This window comes from Zalophus californianus, chromosome 13, assembly GCF_009762305.2.
Source record: "Zalophus californianus isolate mZalCal1 chromosome 13, mZalCal1.pri.v2, whole genome shotgun sequence".
NCBI classification, from domain to species: domain Eukaryota; kingdom Metazoa; phylum Chordata; class Mammalia; order Carnivora; family Otariidae; genus Zalophus; species Zalophus californianus.
The window spans coordinates 59,954,541-59,967,283 of NC_045607.1; the positions used below are offsets into that span (position 1 = coordinate 59,954,541).

Genomic DNA, 12,743 nt, shown 5'->3' on the forward strand with positions numbered 1-12,743 from the left:
TAGCTTGTTCACCAAACAATGACAGCACTGTGATGGAAATCCTAGTTAGACATAAGCGCAGGTGTTGTGGGAAGAAAGTTCAACTACACCTGAATACTACAGTGGGATAGCAGGTATGAGAAAGGAATGCATGAGGCAATTCCTGCTGTGAGCCTTGATGGCCAAATAGGAATGGCCCTAATGGTATGATTCCTCCCCTGGCAGCAAGGTGCTCTCACAATAGGCAGTTTGATTGGAGAATCTAAAGTCAGGCAGGGATTTGTGACACCCTCTGACCGTGCGATCATGCTGCTTAGAAGCAGCCCACTTTGTCAAAGTAAGAAGCCAGTTCTGCTAATGATAGCTGCCACACTGTGGAGAAATCCAGATTTGGGTACGTCATTGGCCAGTATTGGTTTATGTGTCTCTTTTCCTGTTAGACTGTGGGAGGCTTAAGGGAGCCTGGCACACAGAAGGAAGTAGAGGAAGTGCTGAATGGGTAGACAGGAGGGAAGGAAGAAGGAAGGGAGGAAGAGAGGGCTGAAGCCAGGAAGCAGGGAAACAAGGAAAGAGGAGAAACCAGTACAACAATTTGTTGTTGTAAGGAGTTAACAAAATAGTGACAGAGATTTTTCAGGGTTTGGATTATTTTCTGCTATCAAGTATGTCCAGTGCTTGGCAACTTTACAACATTTTTAAAATCTGTGTAAAACAGGGAAAATTGCCCAGATTTCTGACTTCTTTTGGTTTTTCTCCTATAACATTTTTGATGCAAACATAAAGCCTTATAAACTGGCAGATAATGCAACAAGGCTGAATGGAAACTGGCTGGCTTCAACTTTATTATTTGAGGTCAGAAAGAAATGAGGCTTGAAATAGCAGCCAGCAGGTCTGAACTCACCAGGAATCAAATGAATCAGATTTGGTATGAGCTGAATTGTTTGGTTTTGTTAGTTCTTTTTACTAAATACAACAACAACAAAAAAACAGTTTTAGAGCAGAGATTCTATAATTGCTTTTTTTTTCAGTCTTATAATTGTCTTGAAAACAGTTATGGCCATTTTGTCATTCTGCTCTGGGCTAAATTTCAGTCTGCATTTGACCAACCATATTAGAAATGCATCAATAAATATATTGATTATATGTGGTATTTCCTGCATCAGTCTTAGGAGTGTCATTTAGAGAAAGCCAGAGATTCTTATTTTAGCACATGTGTATATACATACAATCTTTTTTTAAAGATTTTATTTTTTATTTGAGAGCGAGAGAACCCAAGTTGGGGGGAGGGGCAGAGGAAGAGGGAGAAACAGACTCCTTGCTAAGCAGGGAACCCCACATGGGGTTCAATCCCAGGACCCTGGGATCATGACCTCAGCCAAAGGCAGACACTTAACCAACTGAGCCATCCAAGCACCCCAACATACGATCTTATTACCATGTGTATATAACATTTAATGAGGATTAATTAAAAAGCCTACCTCTTTTTTCCAGAAATTCTCAAAGTATCTGTTGCTATCTAATGCCTCTCCCAAGAAAATGTCTACTGTTGAATCAAAGGCATCTATGCCATAGTGCATCATGTAGGATGCACACTGAAGTTGATATGGCCCAATGGCTTTGCTTCCTAAGTATAGATATGCAGGTAGGATCTTATTTTCTCCCTGTTTGCCACATGCTTTGTTTACTAGCCATAGTTCCCTAGGCAATTTTGGTAGTTCCCTCCCCCAACCCCGCCTTTTAGACAAAATGCCTACATAAGCCAATAGCTGTCTATTGGTCAATTTACTTTTTCCAAGGTGTGCTTTAGCTTAGATATATTCCATTTCTTCTACTTGACTCATTTTACATCACTATGCCCCACATCACCACCACCCATTCAGTGTGGTTGACTATGATTCATGATTCATTGTCCTGATTCATTGATTACTGTTGAACCCTTGTCAGAATGATGTTTGTTTTGTCCTAAATTTGCATTTGATAACTTTTAGAGTATACACTTCAAAAATATTATATTCCTTTTATTCTGGAAATATTCCATAGGATAATTTGAGATAAAGCAAGCTGTAGCCTTTTGTTGTGAAGCAACCTAGGTTTTACTCTAGAAACCGTAATTGCTTTCGAAACTCATTTTGTTAAGAAACGATGTGTTCCATTTTTATCAGTCTATAGAGTGGTTACTTAACTAACAACATGTGGCTCTCCTGACGTCTCTGGAAAAAAATTTGTCCTTCAGGACTTCTTTGATTCTATGTAACTGAGGCAGCAGAGTTCCATGTTGGCTTTCTAATCTGGACTACAATAAGGCTCATGACTTTATACAGCATGTAGCCAGCAGTCTCCTTCAAATTGGTAGTCAATAAATGACTTTACTGAGTAGTTAAATGAATGATACTATTTATGCCATGCTACATAGTACAGACAGCGTGAAACCATGTCTGCATAATTGCCCCTAAATCTTACTATAAATGAAAATATTAGTGTCTCAGTTTTTTTTAAATGTCAGAATCTTTTTCACTAAAAATGGAGGATTCTCCTGCATGAACAGAGCAGTCTTGCTTTGACTCTCATCTCTCCTTCTTTCCATGGATCTCAGCCTTGCTAAACAAAAAAACAGTGAATTGAAGTGTCTTAGAGAGCAGACACTATATAATGCCACTGTCCACATGTTGCCTCCTCTGAAGGTCTGTTTCTTTTAAAATAAATGGCAGTAACTATATTAATAGTGTTATGCTATCCTTTCTATACAAAGATTATTTTTATCACCATCAAGAATGAGGTTGAGTTTGTGTTGTTTATCCAGGTAAGGGAGATGAGTTTTTTCCAGAGTTGTTAATAATCTTGTACATTATCCTCTGCACTGGCAGAAACATTGTTTGGGAGTATGGGAGCAGCCTATGTCTGTGAAACAGAATGTAGCTAAACAGGAAACACAGAATTTTAATCCCCAGTTCTCTGGACAGCTGAGCCAAATAACCATATGTTCTCTTGACGTACACTCTAGCAAGTATCATAGTATTTCAAGATGGGAAAGAACTTAGAATCCATCAAGCTTAAAATCCTTTTAAACATGTAGTTAAAACTAGGTTTGCTGTGCAGAAGAGTCCCAAATAAAACCCAGCATAGAGATATGACTAAAAGGGAAATAACAGGATAGTGCCTCTTGATGGTTTAAGCTTTCAACTAACTCAGTTCATAAATTTACTATATTTACTTAATAATTTTTGTTAAGTATGAAGAGTCTTCAATAAAACACTTATCATTGATTTTTGTAATTATGTAGATAAAAGTGAAAAAATAAAAAAGTCTTATAATTGTAAAAGGCTAATGTAACCTCATAAAGACTTATCTTTCCAAAGGAGTAGACTCTGTATAGTGTTGCCTTTCTTTATCAACAAAGCTAGAAATAATATCTGACAGGTAATGATACTCCTCTGTAACATATCATTTCTTTGTAAGAGCTCAGAAAACCAAATGTCACTGAGTGACATATGAAATCTGTAAGTGTTAATAGTGAAGGCACTTTTCAAGCATCTATTTTTTTTTTCTGAAAGACATGATTAGTATAAGTTCTGTGGTAGACTGGAAATAGGTGTCTCCCTTAACAAACTTCTGGGAACATTAAATAAGTGCCAATAGTGACTATTTTGTTATTCATCAAACATCTCTTGAGTTTATAGACTTCAAGAATCTTTAGCATAATTTATGGGTTGGATAATAAATATTGTTCTGTATGTGAATCAAAAAATATCTGGCTAAATTCTTTATTTGGATAGAAATTTTCAAATAAGTAAAAATATCGATCACATTTTCATACATCTTTGCTGTACAGGGTCTGTGCCATTTTATTTGTATTTGATTTACCACAAGAAAAATAATCCTGACTTCTTAATAAATGTTTGAACTTAAAATTTGATTCCTAAAGGTGTTATATAACTTCCATAAGGTTTGTTTTCCTCATCGATAGAAGCAAATAATAATAGCATCTACCTCACAGCATTATTATGACAACTAAATGAAATAATTCATAGAGGTGCTTAATATAGTGTGTGACACTTAATAAACAACCAGCAAGTACTAGCTTTTAGTTATATTTTAGATTCAAGCAAGAGAGAATTTTTAACAATGACACAAACCATCTTGGAAGTATTTAGGCTTAGAAGTCACTATTTATTGAAACATTGTAGATGGGATCCTTGGAAAGTTTGGCCTAGATCAGTATGTCCCAAATCTGTTTCAGAAGAGAATTGTTGAAGGCAATTTTAAGCTACAAATATGAGTGCTATTCTAAGCCTAGTCTATCAGACGCTCCAGAACTGAGGCCTGAGAATCTGGATTTTTACCACCCTCTCCAAATGGTTTGCTTTCATGATTGAGAACTACTTGTCTAGATAACTTCTAAAATACTACACTATTTAGATATTCTGCAAATCAATGTCTAAATCTAAAGAGACAGTTTTTATAATAAATGGAACATGCACAGCTTTCATATTTGACAGCTTTTTATACTGCCCCAAATCTCAGACATGTATATATAAATGAATAATAATTTATGCTAATGAGACACATTGCCTGAGTGCTGCTGAGTTCATTGGAGGATGGTTGTTAGAGCTTTCTAAAGTACCACAGGTACCTGATGTATATCATCGTGGTCTCCTTGCAATTACTGATTCAGCACTTCCTAAGCTGATGGTCCCTGGAACACTGTTCTGCAAAACGTTTTTAAGAAGCCACATAAATGACATTTTTCTTCAAATAAATTTGGAGAACAGTTTTCTTCAGTCTAGTACTTCTCTATCCCATGACTTCTCAAAGCCTTCAATATGTCATTGTGGATTGTAACTCTCTAGAAGAGGGGTATAATCCGGCACATCACAAGCTATTTAGATCATGGGTTCTTTATGGGCTGTCTACGTATTGGCATTCTTAAAAACTGTTTTACAGAACAATTTGGAAAATGCTATGACTTCAACCAATATGTGCCAAACACAAATTTAAAATGTTGAATAGTTTGAGGTAGAAAACATGACAGAGACTGATTCAGTAGTCATTTAATCTTGAAAAGGAAATATGTTACAGGGAATATTTTTTGAGATTCTGAACCTATATTGGATTTTAGTATGAAGATCTTCAACTTTGTTCTGAAATAGAGCTTCTTATAAATAAATTATAATCCAAAGAGTTATCACTTCACTATATTTACTCAAATTTCTGAGACATTGGTGGAGAAACTAGTCTTTGGTATTGTTAAAAGGCAGCACGTGGAGACTATACCAGTTAGTTTTAGAAAGACAATTAATTAATTGGTTTACGCAGTAATTTATAGTCCAACAACAAGCTCAGTAAACCCATAAAGTAATAAACAGGCATAATAAGATAAACTAAAAAATGTTGAACCAATCCATTTCACTTCTACAGAGAATCCAGGATGCCATACTAAAGAGCAATACTGGTTTGGCGGGGTATTTTTTTGTGTTAATAAAGAAAAGATTACAGATCTATCCATTAACTTGAGTGTCTTGGTCTTTCCATGTGACATAGAAATATGTGAACCTTAGGGTGCCTGGGTGGCTCAGTTGGTTAAGCGACTGCCTTCGGCTCAGGTCATGATCCTGGAGTCCCGGGATCGAGTCCCGCATCGGGCTCCCTGCTCAGCGGGGAGTCTGCTTCTCCCTCTGACCCTCTTCCCTCTCGTGCTCTCTATCTCTCATTCTCTCTCTCTCAAATAAATAAATAAAATCTTTAAAAAAAAAAAGAAATATGTGAACCTTAATATCTTTTTAGATGAATCCATGACCACAGTTTTAGGCCCACTAACTTTCTTTTGTAGTCATGGGATTAAAAAAAAAAGTGTCATTTCATGTGCATAACGTTTGTCACAAGTAATGGGAGTGTTGGGTTTGTATTTTATAAAAAAATAAAGTGCTCTCATAATTTACTTTATGGTAGAATGAGCCTGTCATCCTTCACTGATCATATGGAATTATGAAAAAAAAAGTATAAAGGGCACAGTATATTGAGCTCACACTTTACTAATCACCTTACTTGTTCAATCATCAGCTGCTCATGCTTGCAGATAACTTCTAGGCCATGAGCACAACCCTGTCATTTCAACAGAGGGAGGCTGTGTCTATATGCATTTATGAACTTTTTTCTCAATCTTTTTCAAAAGGTGGGACAGGATGGGCAGAGCTTGAAGATTCTAGTCCCTTTGCATCGCACAGGCTAGTAGAGATAGTTGTTTAGATTCTTGACATAAAGAATAAAAACGGACATTTCTAGAAGATAGATAGGAAGCCATGGCATAACTAAAAAGTTGCTGGGTACTAAATCACTGTGTGGACAGTGTGAAATTGGGCAGGATTTTTCTATTCCAACTTTAACTTCTGCAGAAAATGGTCAGTCAAGTGGGGCTAAATGGATTATAGCTGTTCACTCAACCTGTGAATCCTTGTAGTTTGGGGATCAAGCTCATCATGTATTCTCAGGAAGTCACTCGGTCATGCTAATAAATGAGGAAGTATTTTTATTATCATATAATTTCTGCTAAAAACCTACTTAAATACTTTCATGATGCCATTCAGCTTTCAAATCCTGCAAAGTCGCTGTTGAAGGCTGTAACAATTATTGTTTGGGTTCTGCAATGACCAGCAGACCCAAGTGTGGATGATTCTATAGTCTAAGCACCAGAAGCAGATTTGGCCTGAGGCTCATAAGCTTTGTACTTCAGCCCTTGTCTTGTGTGGTCCTATCTAAGGGCTTGCACCTAAAGTTGTGATTTTAAAAAATTATTTTTCTGACAAAAGGGATCCCCGACATTGTATAAAGTTCAGATGTTACAAAACCTGGATCCACCCTTTCTTGTTCCTTTCTTTTCTTTATCTCTACCATTACATATATTCAAGGTAATCCATCAGTCTAGATGTTCAGGGGACAAATGGACAATGGGACAAATGACAGCCTTATAATTTCTGAAAATACTATAACCCATGACATTACAATTAGTATCAAGCTGTAAAAGTTTTTTTTCTGACATATTAATTAAGAAAAAGCTTCTCAAGTTCACTTTATTCTAGGAAAGTGTAGGGATCCATTCTTTTATTTATTTATCTATTTATTCAGGACACTTTTATTCAGTAACTGTGTTGTAACATGATTTTAGGTAGATACAGAGATAAAGTGTAATTGAATAAGAAGATACTTGCTCCTCAATTTGTTCACCAGCTCTGCCCTGGGGATGAGCAAGGAAAGTACTTAGTGAAATTCTCAAGTATAACGTATTTAAAAATAGCTTATGTGCAAGTATTTTGTGGGGTGTTGCCAATTTATGTTCATATCTCATTTGGATCACTTTATTATGCTTAAGTACAATACATATTATAAGTTATTAAAAATGGCAAATTATTAAGTATAACAAGATGTTAATGAAAGGAGTAAGGCACAATGGAGCTACGTTTTACAAATCTGACACTCCTTTTATACTCAAGAATTAAATACTTGAATATAAGTTGTGTGCACCCTGAAAAAAATTTCCTGAACTCTCATTTGAAAATACATACTCAATTTAGATCAGATTCCACTTGCTTAAAACATACTAAAACTTCACAAAGAACAAAAAGTGCTTCCAAGTTTCTATTCGGTGCCCAGGCATTGTCTTTCTCCAAGAGTCACCTTCCTTTAATATATCTGGGAAGGAGAAATTTAAGCCCATGTCCATCCACTTGCTCCCATGTCGGGCTCTTCTCCACCACTCTGATCACCCCTCAGGGACGCTACTTTATCTGACATACATGTAATGAATTCTTGCCATGGATCAGGCATTGCACGAAGTGCTGGAGAACCAATAGTGAGCAAACTATGCTTCTGGGTTAATTATATAATCACCAACACAGATTACAAACTAGCAAGTGCAAGGTATTAAGATATGATTGAAGAATCTCATCCTCTGGGTATAGGGGAGCATTTTCTGTGCAAATAACATTTAAAGTGAAATCAGAAAGGTGACTTGAATATAATCACCCGTTAAAATAAATAAGAAAAAGCGTTTTAGTTGCATCAGACCTTGCTAAAATGTGTTCAAATATGCAAATAGTTATTCTCAAAATATAGGATTGTTTCCTAGACCAAAGAGGAAAATCTCCCAAATGAAACCCTCTACACATACCCCAATTTCTTACTTGCTTCCCTCCCTGAGGACATTCTTTTTCAATCCTCACTACCAGCATATCTTCTCCCTTCAGGGAGTCAGCAAAACAGAATAACGACCAGCAATGCATTTACCAAAGTCTAAAAGTTATTTAGCCTGAAGTAGTATTACAGACTACAAGTAAGGGAGGTGATGTTTCTATACCCCAGCCTAAGACATCAACTTGAGCTCGGTTTGGTCACTCTAAATCTGGCAGTCTGTAAAGTTTACCCACTGGCATGAGACAGAGATATACCATTTCATAAATACATAGTCTCCTAAGAATAACGCTGACCCTTGAGCTCAGTAGAGTTTCAATTCAAATTCAGGGAGAATATGTTTCCCTAAAAGTCCCATAATAGGCATAGGGGCCTCCACTCAGAGTAGAGGCAGTGTTTTATGTAGTCATTCACCTTTTAGATTGTGCCCAAGGCATAAAAACTGGGACTCATGTTAAAGCCATCCCCCACACACCAATGCCAACCATCTACCTAGCCATAGAAAAATGAAGCAAAAACTTTACATTGATTTTCCTTTATAGTTTGGAGCAGGTAAAATTCTTAATCAGGGGATGCCTTGCTATCTTTGTAGTTGGAAAGAAGGCAGGTGAAGCCTCTTTTACCCCCAGCAATGAATGATTAGGAGTTGCTCTTACACCCTACACTTATATTGTGGATTGGGGTTTGCCAATTATATCAATATTCCCACTGATGATGTGGTTAAGAAAAATATTTAGCCAAGATGAAATTGACTTATTCTTCTCCCTTTAGTCAAATATTTTGGGATGGTGCCTACCTATAGGACCAAATGTTCCCATTGAGGTTTTCTATCTCCCACAAGCCCTGAATAGGATTCTCCCTGTGTAAAAGGCCTTTCCCAGGCTGAGTGTTATAGATGATCCTTATCATTTTACAACTCAGCACATTCATTGTTTCATTATGGAGCCATCAAGTAACAGGGCCCACAAGCAAACACAAATGCACTCATCTCAACTGTTTGACCATCAATACCCATCCCTGTGGGCACCCAAAGCACTCTGTAGAAACTGAGTGAACGGCATGAAACCTTACAGGCAACACGATTGGCCTATGGTCTGCTTGTTTGGTTTGCACTGACTAAGCTTAGAATGATAGTTTTTGTGTTTGACAATAGAGTATGGTTTACAGCTCTCCTGTTTGCTTTTTTACAACAATCCTCACCATTTTACTCTACTTGCCTGAAACAGCCCATTCATGAAATACATTGTGAACCTGGGAAAGAAATCTGCTAGCTCCTACCCTGAATGGTCCTTTCTTCTCACATCCTCTTGCTCTAAATATCAGACCCTCTTTTGGTGAATGCTAAGTCAGTTGATACCTAATCATAGCATATGGCCATCTGTAAAGAAAACAGGCTTTTTAAAAATTTTCCTCTCTTGGATAGAATTCTTCAAAGTGAAAGATTTGCTACATTGCTTTTTAATATGTTTGGAAAATACTGGCTATTTCCTGGTGGTATCCTGGCAGCGACAATAAGAATTTTGTAGTATCATTTTACATGTCATCCCTAACACTGTTAGAGATCATGAGTCATAATTTACAACACTTTAAAATCACATATCTTATAGGTAGTCTCAGAAATCTATTCAACTATTAATTCCATAAATTTGGGACTGGAGTTCTAGATGTCACTGCTTCAAAAACATCCTTCCCCCCCCCCCACTACATTTTCTTTCTTTTAGTGCTATAGGAAGCTTCTCAGCTTCCCCTGGTTTTCTGGCCTTAGAACAACTCCATCAAGCCTTACTGTAATACTGGAAGTTCCCTCAGGACAAGATTTCCCTCTTTTACTGTAGTTATTGTATATTTGTTAGTACCTTGTGTGTGGTCACTGCGCATTAAATATCCAATGACTATGATTTAGGCATCAAATGGAGAGACAGTGCAATGAGAATTCCACATACATAAAGGGAAGTAACAGGAGTCCAGACAGGGGGAGTTTGTCTTCCGGTAGGTAATCTTATCAGAGAGAAAAAATACATTTATTTTTTCCTCATCGAAAGTTTGTGATCCAAACACTGCTGAAGCAATTCAAGAGGTACAAAACATATTTGCTATGGTCTCATGGATTTTATCGGATTTTAAGTTTTCTCATTGGGAAGAAGATTCAGAATGCTGATTTCCTCATAATTTCTTTCACAATTTTATTAAGACTAAAATTCTATGTGATTTTAAGCCTGTGCATTTATTCTCTTTCTTAAAAGCTTTTCATTTTGCCATCTGATGAATATTGGAAGCGAGTGGATTATCTGGATAAAGAGAATTAGTTGAGGTTTGCATCAGTCAAGAGAGTAAAGCCACGAGAGGCTTTGAAGGGAGTGCCTTACAATATAAATGGTCTTAATCTCCCGCAAGCATTGACTTTCCAGAAAGAGAATTTTCTCAAGACTAGTGTTTTTAATCAGCTAGATCTGCAACAAGATTGAAAGTAATGCTGGTGATAATGGGAGCAGCTTGTGCAGGAGAAAAAGCAGCAAGCAGTCAATGATCTGATTCATGAGGAATGTTACAAGTTGGAGAGGAGGGGGAAATTAAGAAGTCTCTCAGATCCCCTAACTACTTCTACCTCTAAAACAGCCATCTGAAGACATCCCCACCTGAAGTGAAAATGTACCATTTGGAGAGGAACGAGTTATTAGCTGGAGGAGGGTGCCCAGAGAGATGTTGGAAATGTAGACAGAGCTTTAACAGTCCCAGTGTTTCCATTTTTCATGCCAAAAAGGATCAGTGCCAGATACAAAACAGGTGGAATTATTCTAGCATGGCTTTGAAGGCAGAAGGGAAAATGGCATATGTGTTTTACCTGAGATAGTAGGATAGCAGTCAAAGCAGATAAGGTTACAGCAATATGAGAAGAGAAATGGCTCTGGCCACAAATTGTTGGAGTCTCAGCAACGGTGGTCTGGGCCCCTGTCCTTATACTTTTTTTTTTTTTTTTTTCCCCCAGAAGAGAGAGGAAAGTGCTTCTGAAGTGCTTGTCTCCAGGGAGGGGAGGGAGGTGGGTTTTTTGGTTTGTTTTCATCTTTAGTAGCATGCAATTAAAGAAGGAGAAAAAGTAAAGGAAACAAATGCCTCTAAAATTATTTCAGTTATATTTTCTTGAGTTTCTGTGATTTTTCAAATGTTTTCCTCAAGTGTTTCTACAAAGAGGAAAATAATTTTCAGTGGGAAAGAGGAACACATAACCAAAATCATTTCACCTCCTACATGCAATTTGCCTTGAAAAATTTGTGGTGCATACATACACATTTTGCCACACACCCTGGGGCAAAATTGTTACACCAATACTATTCTACCCAGGGCACTTGTTAACAGATGTAAAGTGTGATCTGATAGTCACTACTTTTGGCAACATGCAAAGCATAAGTTGAGCTTTCAGGAAGAAATTGGTTTAGCATCTCAATATGGAGTGCCTTACGTGCTCAAAGGATGTGTTCCCACCACTGCCTTGTGTCACATCTATAATCACTTCTAGAACTAGGACTTTACTGTACAACCTGGACTCCCACCGGGAAGGGAGTGACTGGAAGGTCCCTGCTTTAAAAATAGGCTCAAAGGATTTCATGAAATGATTATTAGCCAGCTACACTGAAAACCAGAATGTACTGAGGACTTTACCAAATACTGAGAGAAATTATATTAAATAAAATAAATAAGTTATTTCCTCTGAGTGTAGTACTTTTCTCCTTTTCTCTTTGTCTGATGAATTTCTACATTGCCTTTGAAACTCTTGACCTGGATAACTGGGTAACACACTTTATCTTCTGATTTTCCCTGCTGGACTGTAAGTTCCATGAGGATATGACATCTCTGTCTCCATGTATGCCCAGTACCTAGCATGGGGTTGGGTGGAGCTTTTCAATATAGGGCCACCTAGTAAATATTTTGGACTTTGTGAATCATACAGTCTCTGTTACAACTACTAACTTGGTCATAGCAAACGAGAAGTCAAAGACAATATTTTTAAAAATGAGTGTAGCTATATTTTAATAAAAACTTGCTTACAAAAGCAAGCCATGACCTGGATATACTCTGCAGTCTCTAGTTTGCTGACTGGCCTAATACAAAATCTGGCACAAAATAGTGGCTCAGCAAGAAGGTCTTTCAATAGTGCAGACTGAGTTGATGGTGGTCTGTGAGGGTGGAGAGGAGGATGGATTGGAGCTACTTGGTGATTGGATGAGTGGTGATTTGATATGAGGGGTGGGCAAGGAGAAGATGATAAATTTAAGTTTCTGTCTTATAAAGTTGGCATTAAAGAGAAGACATTTAAGTTATAAATAGTGGAACTGGGTATGTTAGCTGAAGTGGGGAGGGAGGGATGAGTTATATTTGGAGATACTGAATAGGAAAAATAATGTAATATATTCTATAACAATGGCTCTTAGACTTTAGTGTGCATCAGAATCAGCCAGAATGCTTATAGAAAACAAATTCCTGGGTTTACCTCCAGAGTTTCTGATTTGGTGGGGGGACAATAATTTGCATTTCTATAATGTTTCCAGATGATGTTGTAGATGCTATAGAGGCCACCTTTTGAGAAC

At 37.3% G+C, this 12,743-nt stretch overlaps 1 pseudogene; it reads left to right on the plus strand.

Annotated features, from left to right (window-relative positions):
- Window positions 1–285: 285 nt before the first annotated feature.
- LOC113934109 overlaps window positions 286–12,743 on the plus strand; it is a 40,083-nt pseudogene continuing 27,625 nt past the window's right edge.